This window comes from Dermacentor silvarum, chromosome 8 (assembly GCF_013339745.2).
Source record: "Dermacentor silvarum isolate Dsil-2018 chromosome 8, BIME_Dsil_1.4, whole genome shotgun sequence".
Classification (NCBI taxonomy): domain Eukaryota; kingdom Metazoa; phylum Arthropoda; class Arachnida; order Ixodida; family Ixodidae; genus Dermacentor; species Dermacentor silvarum.
The window spans coordinates 136083815-136103395 of NC_051161.1; the positions used below are offsets into that span (position 1 = coordinate 136083815).

The following is a 19581-nucleotide window of genomic DNA, read 5'->3' on the forward strand; positions in this document are numbered from 1 at the left end:
GGTTCTCTAATAGTATTACGTATGACTGATACAATTTATAACCATTAATTTCTCTGCTCCGTCGCTAGGTGGTCTCGCGCACATTGAAAAAAAAAAAGCGACAGGAACAGTGGCGTGCTTTTCAAGAGGCAACAGCAACGTTCCATTGGCTCGCTGACACCCGACGATGAAGTCAAGTTCGTCGCACAACAAGTCACTGCTTGTTTCGAGAAACGAAAGCAAAGCCGGAATTCGCTTTTTCCCATCTCCTTAAACGCATTTCGCACCTACAACTGCTCTGTTTCCACCTCTAGCAACGCCAGCGCAACAACCGAAGCTTCCATTGCAAGCGTCATTTTCTCGAATTAGACTATGGATTGGATCCGAACGATTTTGACGGTTATGTACAAACGTACTGAGTCATTAGAGTAGGTCCTTCTGATCATTAATTGACGCATTTAAGCGCTCCGTAATCGCAGCCGCCGTTTGGATACAACGCAATCCACCAGATGTGCCATGCGAAGCCGTTCTCGTAGACAGTGGATGACCGCTTGAACTTCACACCTCTCGTCGCGTTCTGCTCCTAGCAGACGATGCGCTGGTAATCAAAATGATTGACAGGAGCGTGTCGTCATTTTGACGTCACAAAAAACGTGGCCGTGCCCCACGGAATACAACGTTGGTGCGGCCTAGGCCAATCACGCGCGGCGTAACCGAACGCGCGCTGCGAACAACGACCTCCGATCGGGCCCTAGTTGCAAGGTCCATAATCAAGCACTCGTAATTTAGTATTACAGAAAACGTGTCTGGTAACTGAACTACTACAGTAACCACCAAGGCTAACTTCGGTTGGAGAAATTTATTTTAAGTAACTGCGCTCTAATGACGCCACAATAAAACGCTAACAAATAGCCAGACTTTGGAGTCTGGCTCCCTAGCTAAAAATAATGTGAGCATCAATTATAGAAATTGACTTCGGAAATCGCATTCAACGAATCCCAGGAGAACTGATTGACCCTTTTGTATTTTTCTGAAACAAAATGTGAGCTATTCGGCATCACCGGAAGGACACCCTTAAACTTAACAGTTGAACAACTCTTCGCGACAGCCCGTAATCTGACAAAACGTGCTGCATTTTTGCAGAAGTAGAAGGACGTTGGCTGGCATAATGCCCTATTCCAAGTATTTCACACAAGAAAAGCATGAATAACGAGCCCTCCAAGAAGTGGTCTCTGCTTATTTTGTATTTCCTCCTCGTGCGTTATTTTGAGCATTCGTTTCTAGAAACCGCGAATGTTGAACAAAACAAGTGAAGGGCGACGCCAACGCTGATGAGGCGAAGAAAAGAGATCACCGACGTTTACAATACTGACTAATGCAAAATTTGAGCGCATATCTATACGTGTTTTCATTTCGCGATATATTGGCTGGCGCGGACAATCTGCCTCGCGCGGCACGGTGCAAACGGAGCGAAGTGTGGCGCGACTGCCTCGCTAATCTGGAGATCATGAGAGCCAGCGCGTGTGTGACGCGTGGGCGTGATTCACAGCACAGCCGCCGACGGACCTCTCAAGCAACGCGCGCTTGTTTGGCGCCATCTCGTAGCCATCGTCGCCGCAGTACGCCTTTCTTCTCCCGCTTTCGCCATACCCTCCTCCACTTTCCGCCTTATGGTTCCGCTGTACCCTCCTCTCCGGTTTCCTTCTCGCGTGTTTCATCCCCCGCTGCGATACGCGTTCGCTTTCATCTTTCATTGTGCTCCTTAGCTCGGCAATGCACATTCATCAATTGCTACAAAAATGCAAGCCTGGCCAAATCCCCCATGCTCGCCATGCTCGCCAACAAATCTAGGTGTGCCTGAAGCTGGTTGTCTGAGAAGTTACTAAATACGTGTTTTATAAGCGATACTCTTTAGACATTGGTCCTTGCGACTCACCAGAAACAAAGCATGCTTTCCTGTCTGCCAGCTGGACGACGACGAAGTTGATCTTTGCTAGAATGCATCTATCTCGGCTAGCTATATTTCATCCAATTTTCGAAATGCGAAAACACCCGTGTACTTAGATTTAGGTGCACGTTAAAGAACCGCAGGTGGTCCAAATTTCCGGAGTCCCCCACTACGGCGTGCCTCATAATCGAGATCGTGGTTTTGGCACGTAAAACCCCATAATTTAATTAATTTTATTTTTTCGTCCAATTTACCACGATTTCAAGGGCGATTTATGCGTCCTGCCCTTGCGGCTATGAACGCGCAGCCTCCCGCAGTCGTGGCCAGAAGCCTACCACGGCGTGCTCTTCATTGACAAGGGGCACCTGGTCCACCAGCAGTGAAGACACCACTGAGGCTCCTGCTCTCGTGGCCATGGATGCGGATCCTACAATCCCGCCGCGCCAGAGGTCTACTTTGACAAGCTCCTCAAGGAAGCGAGGTACTTGGTCTAGCACCAGTGAAGACACTGAGATTTACTCATTCACAGGCGACGACTCATCGGACGACTGCTTTGTATCGGTGAGGAGACGAAAGGCAGAAAGAAGACTCGTCAAGACGTCATCACGCTGGAGTACATCGACCCTGCATGCAAAACCTGAGCGCTGGCCGCACACCATCCTTTTCATAACTGTGGACTATTCCATCAGCCTTCGAGGATTAAACAGGCAAGCTCTCTCCGTTTTCCTTGAGCGAATGACGCCAAACGAAATTAAGGAGGTCCGACTAAACACGCGAAAGGAATGTCTTGGCTGTCGACACGAACCGGGGAAATGCGCTGAATAAGCTCCGACAGCTAACAGAATTGGTAAACATCAAAGTAAGACCGGTTATACCAATGGAAGAAACATGCACTGCCGGCGTAATCTACGACATTGACCTCGCAATTACGAACTCAGACCAGTCCATTCTGATTAAACCGGAGTATGAAGGAGTAATCATAACGCCCGTATGCCGCCTCGGAAACAGCCGCTGCGTGAAGATAGTTTTCAAGGGCGACTCTGACCGTTCGCATGTCAAGGTCGGTCACTTCCGACATGTCGTTCGGCTGTTTGTCCCTAAACCGCTTCAATGCCACAAGTGCTTCAGGATTGGACATGTGAAGGGCGCCTGTGCAAAATCTACAGTGTGCCCTCGGGTCGGGGAGTCGCACACTGCAGACGTCTGCCGCGCAACAAATATTAGAGGCTGCAACTGCAACAGTTCTCATGAAGTCACATCTCAAGACTGCCCACGGATAAAAAAAATTGCTATCCTGAAACAAATGGTTAGGCACAGCTCATCTCACAGTGAAGCTTATGAAAAGATCCGGCGTCGACGTCGTCATCGACGGAGACGTACAACGCAAGGTGCAGTTCATGCACAGATTGTGCCAACGAGATCAGCTTCAAGTACAAGCAGACCCGAGATCACAAGGACGCCTCCAACGGAAAATCCTTCCCTTGTAAAAGACTGGCCAACGCTCCCGAGCACCCAGCCTTCCAAGGAGCCTACAGGTCTGATGCCTCCATCGAAACAACTTTTAGTTGATGTTCCGCCAACAGAAGACCACCAAATTCCGAAGGACTCAGGACGGGATCCCGAAGGACTCAGCTGCAGCTAGAGCTTGGCTGATGATGATGATTTCGCGTTGAGTCTTGCTGTCCTGATTGCGTAGTAAGGCCTCCCAGGATTCTATCATATTTGAGCTATCATATATTGCTTCGCACGTCCACACCATGTGTACCATATTGGCTACTTAGTTGCAGAATCTGCACTATGGTTTGAAGACTTCTAAATAGAATTTACAGTTATGCATCGTTCCAAAGGGTGAGTGCCTGCAATAAGTCGGACGATGCAACAAAGCTTCGTAACGTCATCTTATATATGACGGGAATAGCCAATCTTTGGTTCCACTACCACCAAGCTGACATGGGCACCTGGTCTGCATTTATTTCGAGATTTCGGGAAGTCTTCAGCCGAAACACAATGCGCAAGCTTCGCCCAGAACAGTCTTCGTGGGCGGGTGCAACAGCAGGATGAGATCTTTACTAGCAACGCCGAAGACGTGGTCAATTTATTCAAGAGCGTGAGCCCCTTGATGACGGAAATAGACAAGTCAAAACAACTGCTTAAAGGAATGGATGATGATGCTTTCCAGACGTAGCCAGCGCGAGACCCCAGAAGCTTTGCTGAAGTTGTCAATATACGCCAAATTTTGACCAGTTACAGAAGCAACGGGTTCTCGCATGACGCCCGTTCGCACAAGAGAACTCTATCACAACGTTCAGTCTTGCCAAGGACCTGAACTCATTCCTCACCGACAAAGTTATTTGTACGAATAGTGGTACAGGAATAGGGCCAGAGCCGATTTAGTAAAAGATGGAGAAGATATCATGCTTTTTAAGCTTGTGGGCCTTCACACGCAATGCCTGATGACTTCAAATGTACCAGAGGACTGGAATTATGCCAACATTATACCAACCCATAAGAAGGGAGACGTTAGAGAATTGAAAAATTATATACCCATTAGCTTGCTCTCAGTACTGTATAAAATATTCACCAAGATAATTTCCAATAGAATCAGGGCAACACTTGAATTCAATCAACCAAGAGAACAGGCTGGCTTCAGGAAGGCGTATTGGATGCCATTCATGTTATCAATCCGGTAATCGAGAATTCTGCGGAGTACAATAAACCTCTCTGTATGGCTTTCATAGATTATGAAAATGCATTTGATTCAGTAGAGATAGCAGCATTCTAGAGGCATTGCGTAATCAAGGAGTACAGGAGGCATACGTGAATATCTTGGCAAATATTTACAAGGATTCCACAGCTACCTTCGTTCTCCACAAGAAAATCAGAAAGATACCTATCAAGAAAGGGGTCACGCAAGGAGACACAATCTCTCCAATGCTATTCACTGCATGCTTAAAAGTATTCAAGCTCTTAGACTGGGAAGGCTTAGGAGTGAGGTTCAACGGTGAATATCTCGGCAACCTTCGGTTCTAAGGTTCATTGACCTATTCAGCAACAATTGGGATGAATTACAACAAATGATTGAGTACCTTAACCGAGAAAGTGTAAGATTGGGGCTGAAGAATAATATTCAGGAAACAATGATAATGTTGAATGGCCTGGCATGGGAACACGAATTCAGCATCACCAGTCAGCCTCTAGAGTCTGTAAAGGAATACGTTTATCTAGGTCAATTACTCACAGGGTACCCTGATCAGAATAAGGAAATTAACAGAACAATAAAATTGGGTTTGAGTGCATACGGCAGGCATTTCCAAATCCTGACTGGGAGCTTACCACTGTCATTGAAAAGAAAAGTGCTCTCCTGGGAAGAGATCAGCTTCAAGTACAAGCAGACCCGAGATCACAAGGAGGCCTCCAACGGAAAATCCTTCCCTTGTAAAAGACTGGCCAACGCTCCCGAGCACCCAGCCTTCCAAGGAGCCTATAGGTCTGATGGCTCCATTGAAACAACTTTTAGTTGATGTTCTGCCAACAGTAGACCACCAAATCATTCTGTTGCGGTCCATAATTGATGTCATCAGAGTAATGCTGATCAGCATTGAAACTCCAACCGCTCGAAGGGTACGACAAGTGCTGGACTCGGTGAGCCCAGTCCTAGCAATCCTCGAGTGAACCATGACTGACCAGTCATTTCGTAAGAAGGCCAGAGAAGCATCGATTATTCAGTGTAACGCCAGAGGTCTAAGATCGCGCATTGCTGATTTTCGCCAGTTTGTACATGTTAACCGATTTCCAATAATCGCTATCTGCGAACCCAATTTAACATACCCTATTAGACTATCGGGCTACGAGTCAATTACGTCCTCAAATAACAAGGGAAATAGCAAGATAGTCGTCTTTATTCGCCGTGAGCTTACTTACGTCATCCAGCCTGTGCAACCTCATGACGACAATCAGTATGCCTGCTTAACCGTCAAAAATAGAAAGCTCACCTTTACACCTGTAGGCGCGTGCCTATCTCCATCAAGCCCGTTTGACACCAAAAAACTAGAAGACCTAATAAAAGTTCCTCCTGGTCCTTGGATTATTACCGGAGACTTTAACGCCCATCACACCATTTGGGGAAGCTCAAAAGTCAACGCAACCGGACGAAGACTCACTTCACTTTTCTCCAAAAATAACCTCGTGCTGCTGAATGACGCTAGTCCTGCGTTTCTACGGGGGACAGTGTACAGCAGCTGCCTGGACTTGACCTTTGTATCACACCGCTTTGCCACGCGTGTTAAGTTTTTGCACATTGAGACAAATGGCAGTGATCACATCCCCACTTACCTCAAGATCGACGGCATGTCTAACACTCACCCGCCTAACACACTACAAAGAATTGATGGGACTGCGTTTAAAAACCACCTGGAGGACACTTGTCAGAAAGATCTCTTATCTGGACTGCAGGCTGGACTGCAGGAAGCTATTAAAGAAGTGTCGCAGACCGCTATGTGCACGCTCATGTGCTCATCGAAGTACTCGCTATTCGATCTGGAGTTGGCGCGACTTCGTGCGATTCGTCGTCGCGCCGAACGAAGAGACCGACGCAAGAAGTCCATTCACGATCTAAGGACAGCCCGGCGCACTCAAAAGAAGACACAACGCCGCATAGTCAAACTGGAATCCGATCGATGGACAAAGTTTTGTGAGACCCTTGACCCCCGCAAGCCACTATCTCAAATATGGACAACTGCGAGAGGCCTACGTTCTGTTACGGAACAACGCTTCCATTCAAGGCACTAGCAGTTTTCCAACGCCGACAAGACCTCGACGTAGCGGAAGATTTCTGTGCCATGATTAATGGCCTGTCAGTGGTATCAAGTTACCTTACCTTTGACTATGTTCCGGACATACGGTACTCACGCATGGATCTGCCGTTCACCACTTAAGAGCTTGACGCGGCACTTGCCCTATGTAATCGGTCGTCGTCACCTGGACCAGATGGTATTTCTTACCGTACCTTGTGCTACCTCGGTGAACTAGCGCGAAGTGTCCTGCTGAACATCTTCAATGAGTCCTGGGAGAATGAAAACGTTCCTCAAGAATGGAAGACCAGCCGCCTAGTACGACTCCTCAAACCTGGCAAGTCTCCTCTAGAGATTACTTCCTACCGCCCAATCACGATGGCCTGTTGCATAGGGAAGGTGATGGAACGAATGATCCTCGCCAGACTTGAATGGTACCTGGAACACTATGAAGTTTATCCAGACGCAATGGCTGGCTTTAGACGTCACCGATGTTCCATTGACAACGTCACCGATTTGGTTACTTGCGTTCAACATCAAAAGACGTGTAAGCGATTATCTGTCACCATGTTCCTCGACATCAAAGGTGCAAATGACAATATTGTTCATGAGGCTATACTTGAGGCGCTGAAAATGGTTGGTCTCGGCGGTCGGCTTTATCGTTGGACACTCAGTTATATACATATGCGGTCTCTATTTGTGAATACCGAAGACGGCCCCACTTCTCAACAATATACACAACGTGGAGTACCACAGGGTGGTGTGTTGAGCACAACACTCTTCAACCTTGTGCTCATTGCTCTCGTAGAATGCCTACCAAATACGATGAAGTTGTCAAAATATGCGGATGACATATGCGTCTCGGCATCTTGCGTGACGCGTCCTCAAGTGCGTGCAAGGCTCCAAAAATCTGCGACGTTGATAACGACATACCTTAGTGAACAAGGCCTCAAGATTTCCCCATAAAAATGCGCATTGGTCGCATTTTTCCGGAAACGAATGACACCATACGCAATATCCATCGATGGACACAACATCTCTTACGTCATAACCCACAGGTTCTTAGGGGGTAATCATCGATCGTGACCTCTGTTGGAGTCCCCATGTCTCCTACCTAAAGAAGCGCCTGACAGCCACCTCTCTTCTCTTCAAGTTTCTTGGAGGAAAATCCTGGGGTACTTCAGTACACGCGATGAAGCAACTATACAGGACACTGTTTCTTGGGTATCTGAGGTACAGCTTGGCAGTGCTGACCAATACCTGTAGAACTAACATCCGTACGATCGAAAGTGCTCAGGCACAGGCACTTACGGTCTGTCTAGGGTTGCCACGGTCTACATCAACATCATAAACCATTGCAATTGCACATCAATACCCAGCCAAGATTCGCATTATTATGGAAGCGCTCAGAGCACACGTCAGGCACCTTCCTCGCGCCCCTTCCCACTATCTAACCTCACCGCCAAAAGACCGACCACGCGTCTCTTTTTGTTAGACGATACTGCCTTATCGTATATACTTTCCATCAGGTTACACAGCTAATACGAGAGCTTTGTTTCCTCCTTGGTGCTTGGCTCAGCCACATGTTCGACTGACAGTGCCAGGAATTCGAACGACGGCCCAACTCTCATCACCAGCTCTCAAGCAACTTTCGCTGATCTTGCTGTACGAAAAATACAGTGATCATACCCATCTATACACTGATGGTTCAACCACCATGGACGGTTCTGCAGGATCAATGTTTTTCCCTGCGAAAGTCTCCACCTTGAAGTTCAAGACAACACACCAAGACGACATCGAGAGCCGCGAAGCTTGCTGCTCTTCGTAGCGCACTTCGCATAATTCGTGAGGAACCACCTAACAAATGGAGTGTTTTCGGTGACTCCAAGGCAGCTCTACATTGCTTGCCTTCCGCCATACGCCGTGGACCCTACGAACAATTAGTCCTCGAAATCTGAGAGCTCCTTCATCGCCTCGTCCAGCAAGGACACGACGTCACCTTTCAGTGGCTCCCTGCCAATGTGGCGTAATGTGGCGTAATGGGCAATGAATATGCTTATGAAGCTGCTCGATCTGCTCATGAAGATTGCGCGCAGATGCAGCAGTGAAACTTCGAGTGCACACTAGTTTGCAGGTGTGCACGAGCACACCTAGTTTGCAGCACACATGTCTGCATCGACTGGACCCCTGTCTTCGACTTCGACCTCCACCTGGACTATCCCGACTCGAAACAGCGGTACTTTGCCAATTATGTCTTCGTGTCGCATTTACAAAGTCGTTTGCTTTCCGCATCGGATGGGAGGATAGTGCTGCATGTGACCACTGCGGCGACGAGGAAACTATCGAGCACGTACTTTGTCAGTGTCCAGAATACAGCGCACATAGGCAGTCACTCGCGACCAGGGGCGTAGCCAGGGGCGGGGGGGGGGGGGGGGGGGGGCGCTAATGGAGCTTCAGCTCCCCCCCCCCCCCTGAAATATTTTGTGCTCTCATGCACCGCCGACCAAAACAACCCCCGGCGCCGGGAATCATTCTGGATTTTGTCCACAATGTCTTTTTGATGCTCGAAAGGACATTTTGGCGCGAAAATTGCGTACTCGGGCTGGATTTCGTGGCAACGCCCATGCACCTGGAGTCACATAGCGTAAGGAGCCCCAGCCGAGCACAAAGTTTCAAGGGCTTTTCGATAGCGAGCGGGCGCGTCGCGGCATATCGCAGCGGCTCCGGAATCTACGGAGCGCATGGATTTCAATTCCGAAACTTGATGGGTATAAAGTTCTCATAAACTTTTCACGCGAAAGGTGCACTGACATTTCCAAAGGCGTGCTTCTGATTTTTAATTCTGGAACTTTCTGGGTTTATAGTTTTTATAAACTTGGGCCAACATGCACTCACTCGAACGCGCGTGTCCAAGCCGTTCCAGAAATGGAAGCACGCGCTCGCAATCTTCCACACACACGAAAATAATAAATATCACCGTGACTGTCAGCTGGCATCTTATAATTTTTACCAAACATTTCCAGGAATTGCGCCCAATGTGATCGATCAGCTCGACCAGGGCAGGCAAAGCAAAATAAGAGAAAACAGAAGAGTGTTAACGGCCTATTAAATTCGAGACAGTTCTTATTTGTGGTCGGCAAGGTCTGGCTCTCCGTGGCGATAGGGACACTGATCCTATGGATTTAAGCAAAGGCCCCGCTGAAATATACTGGTATTTCCCGAGCGCTTCTTCGCATGCGTGCTGATTGTGGAGATACATATCTGAAGAACCATTTGGAAAGTTGCCCCAGTAATGCCTCGTATTTAAATCAGATGTACAAAACCAAATTATAGAAATTTGTGGTGAAATTATCAAAGAAATCCTAGATACAAAAGTGAACGCGGCTGGCTTCTTCTCCCTACTTGCTGACGAAACGGCGGATATTGCTGGAATCGAACAGCTTACTGTTTGTGCAAGGTACCTAAACAAGGATGTCCATGATATCGAAGGAAGGAAGGAAGGAAAATAAGAGGTGAAAGGCAGAGAGGTTAACCAGGTTAAGTGTCCGGTTGGCTACTCTGCACAGGGGGATGGGGTAAGGCGAGAAAAGATTAGAAAACAGGAGAAGATTAAAAATAAAAGAAAAAGAAACGTATCCGTCCGCACATTCTATAGTTTTTCACTAAGTCTTGTTTCTTTTAAAAAGCGGGCTAGCGCTTTTAAAGTTGTCTGTTCCGAGGTCGGCTGGGACCAGGGACCAAGAATTCTGGCTTCCGTAAGAGGACGGCTGTCTATCTTGTCGAGCGTGGTGCTGAGGAAACGATATGGAAGAAGTGTTTTTAGGTTTTAGCACAGGAATAGATGCCCTCTCTCATTGAGACTGCAGCTTATATGTACATGTGTACGAACTACTGGAGATTCTAGTCACCCTTTCAGTGCCACTGCCAGCGCAGTGAGATTTTCAAACATGAGATTACTAAATAAAAACCACTTGCGCTCTACTATGTCTGAGGAACGCGTGGCTTCTATACGCGCAAAGAGACGTCGCCATCAACGTGTCCGAACTTATTGAACGCTTCGCTAAACTTCCCCGCCGAGTGAAGTTTATCGTTTAGATAGCGAAGCTGCAAAAATCAATGCATGTAAAAATATCTGTTCCTTCACGTTCCTATATAAGCTCATAATTATGAAAACGTATGACTGTTCATTAGCTTTTAAAACCAGAGAAATTTTCACCGTTTATTGTAACAGTTAGCATGATGATAAAAATTATCCTGCGAATACAAAAATTACGGGGACATCAATAATCAATTTTGACCGACCTTGCTCATTGAAAAGCCCGGCACACGCGGTGTTTCCTAAAAACGCACTCGGATGTTGGGTAAATCAACTTGCCGCATCATCTGTCGCTTACGTTTGTCCTTTTCTTTCATTTTTAGCTACATGTTTTACTTCTTTTTTGAAACGAAGGAATACCCTTCTTTAATATGGGGTGCCGAATAATTATTGCCGCTGCGCAGGCAGTTAAATTACACATTTTCGTATTGATTTCTGTATTCTTTTTCTATTATTCTAGCCACATGGTGCTGTCGCGACCGCAGCATGGCCCAAATGCATATCACAATTTCTGAGATCATAGTTTTGTTCTTGTCTGGATCGTCTGTCTGTATACTCGTATGCGTGTAGTTTACTATCTGTGATTGCGCAACATGTTTATTTGTCTTGTTTGACGCATTATATACAGTGACGTTTCCTTAGGTACGTAGATTTATTGCAGACTTATACGTATATTTATATATTTGTTGCGATGTTTTGTGTATACAAGCAGTGAACTTGGTTTCACACGACACTTTCTTGCCGTTTATCTTAGCATTTGTATATTCCCTTCTATCTTCGCATTTATAATGTATATTTTGCGGAACTTCTGCTTTTTATATGTGCTCACTGTTGCGCCTATAATTTCGGTGCAATTAGAATGTACGACCGGTAACATCTGCTCCTGCGCAATCCATTGCAACGAAGGACAGCGTCATTGAGGTTTTTCACTGGCGGTTGCATATAGCAAAATGTAAACAAGGTTGTTGAATGACAAAGATTAATCAAAACATTTGTCGTCAACTTGTTCATTTTATGGCCTTTCCGTTTTTCATATCAGCTGCAGGCACTGCTTCGCTGGTTTCCAAATGATATAGTTCTCACGTTCGTTTGATATTTTCTTTACATATTAAATAGAGGAAAAAACGCAGAAGCATTGATGTCATGCATTGCTGCCACAATTTTTTGGACATACGAATATATGCTTTTACGAAAAAATACATAATGTACTTGTCTTGACAGTCATCATCATCATCATCATCAGCCTATATTTATGTCCACTGCAGGACGAAGGCCTCTCCCTGCGATCTCCAATTACCCCTGTCTTGCGCTAGCGTATTCCAACTTGCGCCTGCGAATTTCCTAACCTCATCATCCCACCTGACTTTCTGCCGTCCTCGACAGCGCTTCCCTTCTCTTGGTATCCATTCTGTAACCCTAATGGTCCACCGGTTATCCATCCTACGCATTACATGGCCTGCCCAGCTCCATTTATTCCGCTTAATGTCAACTAGAATATCGTCTACCCCCGTTTGTTCTCTGATCCACACCGCTCTCTTCCTGTCTCTTAACGTTACTCCTAAGATTTTTCGTTCCATTGCTCTTTGTGCGGTCCTTAACTTGTTCTCGAGCTTCTTTGTTAACCTCCAAGTTTCTGCCCCGTATGTTAGCACCGGTAGAATGCAATGATTGTACAATTTTCTTTTCAACGACAGAGGTAAGCTCCCAGTCAGGATTTGGCAATGCCTGCCGTATGCACTTCAACCTAATTTTATTCTTCTGTAAATTTCTTTCTCATGATCAGGGTCCCCTGTGAGTAATTGACCTAGATAAACATATTCCCTTACAGATTCTAGAGGCTGACTGGCCATCCTGAATTCTTGTTCCCTTGCCAGGCTATTGAGCATTATCTTTGTCTTCTGCATATTCATCTTCAACCCAATTCTTGCACTTTCTCGATGAAGGTCCTCAATCATTTGTTGTAATTCCTCTCCATTGTTGCTCAATAGGATAATGTCATCTGCAAACCGAAGGTTCCTGAGATATTCGCCATCGATCCTCACTCCTAATCCTTCCCAGTCTAAGAGCTTGAATACTTCTTCTAAGCATGCAGTGAATAGCATTGGAGAGATTGTGTCTCCTTGCTTGACCCCTTTCTTGATAGGTATCTTTCTACTTTTCTTGTGGAGAACCAAGGTAGCTGTGGAATCCTTGTAGATATTTGCCAAGATATTCACATATGCCTCCTCCACTCCTTGATTACGCAATGCCTCTATGACTGCTGATATCTCTACTGAATCGAATGCCTTTTCATAATCTATGAAAGCCATATAGAGAGGTTGATTGTACTCCGCAGATTTCTCGATTACCTGATTGATGACATGGATATGGTCCATCGTAGAATATCCCTTCCTGAAGCCAGCCTGTTCTCTTGGTTGACTGAAGTCAAGTGTTGTCCTGATTCTATTGGAAATTATCTTGGTGAATATTTTATACAATACTGAAAGCAAGCTAAGGGGTCTGTAATTCTTCAATTCTTTAACGTCTCCCTTCTTATGGATAAGTATAATGTTGGCGTTCTTCCAGCTCTCTGGTACACTTGAAGTTGTGAGGCATTGCGTATAAAGGGCCGCAAGCTTTTCAAGCATGATATCTCCTCCATCTTTGATTAAATCTACTGTTATTCCATCTTCTCCAGGCGCTTTTCCCCTGGTCATGTCTTTCAAGGCCCTTCTAACTTCATCGCTAGTTATAGAAGGAGCTTCTGTATCCGGTTCATCACTATTTCGAATGGAAGAAGCTTGGCTGTTTTGGCTACTGTACAGGTCAGTATAGAATTCTTCTGCTGCGTTTACTATGTCATCGAAATTGCTGATGATATTACCATGCTTATCTTTCAGTGCATACATCTTGCCTTGTCCTATGCCTAGTTTTCTTCTTACTGATTTCATGCTGCGTCCATATTTTACGGCTTCCTCAATTTTTCCCACGTTATAATTTCGAATATCCCTTACTTTCTTCTTGTTGATCAGTTTTGACAGTTCAGCGAATTCTATCTGATCTCTTGAGTTGGACACTTTCATGTTTTGTCGTTTCTTTATTAGGTCCTTTGTTTCTTGGGAGAGCTTCCCTACAGGTTGCTTTGGTGCCTTACCTCCCACTTCAATTGCTGCTTCTGAGATCAGCCTAGTTACGGTTTCATTCATTAGCTCTATGTTATCTTCATCTTCCTGTTCTAAAGCTGCATATTTGTTTGCGAGAACCAGCCTGAATTGGTCTGCTTTTACCCTTACTGCCTCTAGGTTGGCCTGTTTCTTCTTCACTAATTTCACTCATTAAATAATGCATTTGCAGCATCTAATGTACAATGGCATTGGCAATGTCAATGGAATTATTATTCATGTATTTGATGCCTCTACAACTTTTATAAAGAGGTGGCCGCATTGAAACTTGAGTCGTCCCCCCCCCCCCCCCCCCCATGAACAAAATTGCTGGCAACGCCACTGCTCGCGACCGCACTGGCGCGCCTTGACGACCGGCCGCGCTTTCGGAGCAGACAGCCCTGGAACGCCGGCCTATACAGTCGTCACACAAGCCAGTCAAGGCATTCTTGTAGGTTTTGCGATCGAATGGACTTTCTGACAGACGATAGTTCTCACAGACGTTTCCAACCTCCTCAATATTTTTTTATTTCTTGTATTTTTTTTTCGTGACTGCTTTTTCTCTTCCATATTCTCTCCGACATTCATTTCCCCTTCCCCCAGTGCACGGTAGCTAACCAGAATCTTTACGGGCTAACCTCCCTGCCTTTCCCATCACGTTTCTCTCTCTCTCTTTCCTGTCTGCCAGACTTGATGCATAAAGCAAATGCTCTAGACAAAAATGGGCGTCTGCTGATGTGGGTGTTGCGTAACTGACTGCAATAAACAAAACTTTTTTTCAGACGTAGTCGAGCTTGTGAATTTAATAATTTCAAATTCTTAATCTATGACTGTTCCTGTTTAATATTAATAATAACTCTTCATTATGTGTTAAGTTGTTATCATCCCCTCAATACAGAGAAAATTGGAGAACTATTGCAGATGAAGCTTACCGTTTCTGGTAATAAAGCATGTATAGTTTTGTCTACATATAAGATCTTTGGTTATCTGGTTTGCGGGAATTTCTGAAGGACCGCGAGCCATATTTATTGTACTAAAAATAGCCTTCCGGCGACAATAGAGAGATTTGTCCCAGAGGAAAATAGACGCTGCAGTAGTACATGCATTGCGGATAGACTGCAAAAGGGCATTTCTATGTCATAATGAGATAGTATATGATAAAGAGGTTCTAAATCTCATGGTGATTGAGATTCTTGGGGGACTGCCTGCGCGTGTCGGTATGTGTGAAATTATTTTCATGCGAACTTGGGTCACAGTGTATTTTGCTGCTGGGCATGGGATACTAGGTCAGTGAAAATTCTGGTAATTCCTCAGAATTGATATGTGCCACTGGGTAAATGCCAGGATAGACAAGCAGAAAGAGGGAATAGAAGTGAAAATTCATCGTGAACGTTTAACAGCGCGAATACACTAAAAACAAGACGTATAGGTGACAAGACTGGGCGCTCACTTTCAACAACTTTTATTGCGGTAATAATTATATGGACACTCTGAGCGCATTTCTGCCATCGCCGTCGCCGTGATGTTCCGTATAAAGTCCAAACATGATAACGTCGGCCCCGCACACCGTAAATTATGTGTTAGTGAAAGCTTGCGAGGCCCAGCCCATAATGTCGGCGCAATTTGGCGCGCGCGAGGGAGGAAAGTGGGGAGGAAGTGCGTCGTTTTCTTTCACGTGCGAAGCACGGGGGGGGGAGGTGACAGAGAGGGGGTGCTGCTTACGGCGCGGCCGCGCGGGCGCCGTGTCGTGAAAGCGATTTGCGATGTGATCAAAGTCCGCGCCCGCGCGTGCCTCATTTTCAAAAGGATCTGCGACATGGACAACGTTCGCCGAGTGCCGGCAGCTTCGTATGCGCTGTACTTTCGACTTTTAGTTCGCGTAGAAGCAAGAGACAGTAGGACGGTCAATTCTCTCGCTGCTTCCACCCCGCTTCTTCACACCAGCGTTTTTACAGCGAGTTTCCGCGGTAATCGGGCGAGATGTGTTCATGTTTGCCTATGCGCGCCTGACACCGCGCTTGTTAATTTGGTTAGCAAGCGAATGTTTACAACCTTACGCGGCCGATAGAACTACTATCCTTACTTCGTATAGCTGTAATTTGCTATCACAATCAATGCTTAGCCTTTAGGGCGAAACTGCGAGATTTTAGATACGAGACCATCTTATGCTCGGGGCAGTGTCCGTTCTGCGGCGTCCGCACCCATACTGCGCATGCGCAACTCTCCCTCATTCACCTCTCCTACGCAGGTGTGCGCTCTCCTCCTCCCCTCTCCCCCTCTCCACCACAGGTGATGCGCAGAAAATCATTGCATATAACTCTCTCTCTCTCACTCTCTCCCTCTCTCTCTAAGGGTACGCCGGTAGGCGGCGCAAGTGTCGCGGCGTAGTATAAAGCGCGCGTTCGCTGTGCTTCCGTCATTCTCTCTCTGTGCAACGATGTGCGAAACGCCATGAACAACGTCAACGTCGGCGCTAGTTGCAGCGGCAGCGCCACCGCCGCGGAGCAGAGGAAGGGTCGGGAATCCGAACGTAAACAAGATCACAAGCAACCCACCACCATCAGGGGAACGTGCATAGACCTCGTCTTCGCAAATTTCAAACTCGACCGTCTGCAGCAAGACCCATTGACGCTACATTTCACCGACCACAAAGCCATCGTCTTCAAGATACCGCGCGCACCGACGCAACGAATCACGTACGATCTCTAAATAAAGACGCAACAACCCCGCACAAACGTCTCCTCTCTTCTCAATACATTCTCTCACCCTAACTTTCATTGGGTTGTGTTGCCAAGTGAAACGAAACGGAAACTCGATGCGCAACCCCCGCGATGCTTTTTCATCCCACCATGGTTGCCCGTAGGGTCAGATGAGATTTTTTTCTTTCTTCACGTATACTTCCAAAATATATGGCATAGATTGGGCACATGGAAACAAAAAAAAAGATATAGAGCAATCACATGCAGGTCGTTGCCGCTTGATCAGAATACTTTATTGCAACATTCTAAAACATATACACATTGGACATATATAAAAGTAGGCACAGCTGGCCGAGTTTGTGCGGTAACATAATTATAAAACAGCCCCAGGGACGCAGACAGAGAAAACAACAGGACGGTTACTGGACTCTAAACTGCAGTTTATGAAAGAAGATCGAAAGATATACCTTTCAAATAATATTGTTACGTAAAACGACACAAGACGAGACTATTTACACTGTATTTACACTACGTGAGAGAAACAGTATCCAAGATGGTGGTCAGTCACCAGCACCAGACAGAACCGTCTTCATTGTCGTCTGCCCCAGGCAGAATGTCTCTCTCGTAGCATTACTCCCGGTGGTAGAAGCGCCGTCTCGGCTCACTTAAAACATTGTCGTTAGAAGGAGAGCGGTATGCTTTCAGTCTGCTGACGCGTACTATGTCACTGGGAGCGATCGCAGGTTGCAAAGTCGGGACGGGAACAATCTCGTAGGTGACGTCCGTGACCTGGCGTACGATTTGGTAAGGACCGCTGTAACCAGATAACAACTTCTCGTACAAGCCAACACGACGGAATCGACACCACAGGAAACTAAGGCACCTGGTGACAAGCGAACGTCGTGATGCCGGCTGTCATAGAGGCGCTTCTGGGTCGCTTGCGAGGCCGACAGCCTAGAACGGGCAATCTGACGTGCGTGATCGGCACGAGCGATGGCATCACGTGCATGTTCGCTAGGCGGTGCGGCTGCAGCCGGAAGTAGGGTGTCCATTGGTAACGTCGGTTCAGTGCCAAAGAGCATTTAAAAGGGGGAATAACCGGCGGTATCGTGACGCGACTGAATTGTAGGCGAAGGTCACAGAAGGTAGCGCCAGGTCGCAGTCACGGGGGTCAGATGAAACATACATTGAAAACATGTCCGTGAGGGTGAGATTTCGGCGCTCGGTGAGGCCATTTGTTTGGCATGGTAGGCAGTGGTCAACTTGTGGTTGCGTTGAGGAGGAGCGCAAAAGATCGCCGATTCCTCGCGATAAAAATGCGTGGCCTCGATCTGTGAGCAATTGGCTAGGGGCGCCACGGTGTAGAATAACATCGCAGAGCAAAAAAATCGGCAACAGCAGAAGCAGTGCTGGTTGGGAGCGCCTGAGTGATTGTATACCTGGTCGCATAAACCATAGCAACGGCGACCCACTTGTTGCCAGATCTTGACTCAAGAAAAGGACCGAGAAGGTCTAAACCAACACGGAAGAATGATTTGGTTGGGATGGAGAGCGGTTGAAGCAGTACAGCAAGCGGTGCGGCAGGACGTTTCTGCGACATTGGCATTTATCGTAGGAGGTCACGTAACGTCCAACAGACCGGGCGAGACCGCGCCAAAAGAAGCGGCGCCGGACACGGTCGTACGTGCGGGATGCGCCAAGGTGACCAGCAGTTGGCTCGTCGTGAAGCTCTTGCAGGACCGTTGAACGAAGATGTTTAGGCACAACGAGAGGCAGCTCAAGGCCACCGGACTGGATGTTAAGACGGTAAAGTGCGCCATTCACGAGGACGAACATGCGTAGTGAGGCGTCGTTAGGTGCGGATTCCAGCCGGTCAATGAACGATCGCAAAGAAGCATCACGACGTTGTTCGTCATCAATCTGGAGAAAGTGATACATAGACATAACGCAGGGGCTAGGTTCGATGTCTGATCCGTCTGGCTGGTCAACGGGGTAGCGGGAAAAACATTCCGCGTCCAGATGGAGGCGGCCAGACTTGTAGGTAACTGAGTAAGAGTCCTGAAGGCGCAGCGCCCAACGACAAAGTCGTCCAGTAGGGTCCCTCACTGAAGAAAGCTGACAGAGAGCGTGATGATCAGTGACAACACGGAAAGGGCGCCCATACAAGTAAGGACGGAATTTCGAAACCGCACAGACAAGGGCAAGACATTCCCGTTCCGTAATAGAGTAATTGCGTTCAGATTTCGAAAGGAGACGACTTGCGCACGCAATAACACGATCAATACCTCGTTGGTATTGGGCTTAAACTGCACCGATGCCGTGACCACTAGCGTCTGTGGGCACTTCTGTGGGAGCAGTTGTGTGAAAATGGGCAAGAATAGGTGGAGTCGTTAGGGCGGCAATGAGCTCAGAGAAGGCGTCAACTTGTAGAGGACCCCAACAAAACCGGTCGTCTTACTTGAGAAGGTCAGTGAGAAGGTCAGCGCCACAATGTTTTTCACGAAACAGCGAAAGTAAGAGCGCAGCTCCACAACACTACGAACGTCATGGACAGACCGTGGAACGGGGAAGTTCCTGACAGCGCGTAACTTCGCTGGGTCTGTTCGCACACCGGAAGCGTCAACGAGGTGGCCCAGCACAGTAATTTGACGAAGAGCGACTTGGCACTTTGAGCAATTTAGGCCAGCTCGTCGGAAAATGGCTAGAATGGTCGAAAGCCGCTCAATGTTTGTTGCGACAGTGGGGGAGAAAATTATCCCGTCGTCCAGGTAACATAGACACGTCGACCATTTATATCTTTGAAGCAGTGTGTCTATCATTCTCTAAATGGTGGCTGGTGCGTTGCAGAGACCGAATGGCATGACCTTGAATTGATGAAGGCCGTCAGGGGTCACGAAGGCGGTCTTCTCACGATCGAGGTCATATACAG

The 19581-nt window shown here is 47.0% G+C and overlaps 1 protein-coding gene across 1 annotated transcript in view; it reads left to right on the forward strand.

Moving 5' to 3' along the window:
- The window catches only part of LOC119461718 (uncharacterized), a 63259-nt gene that overhangs the window by 26174 nt on the left and 17504 nt on the right, over nucleotides 1-19581 (forward strand). The window lies entirely within an intron of this gene.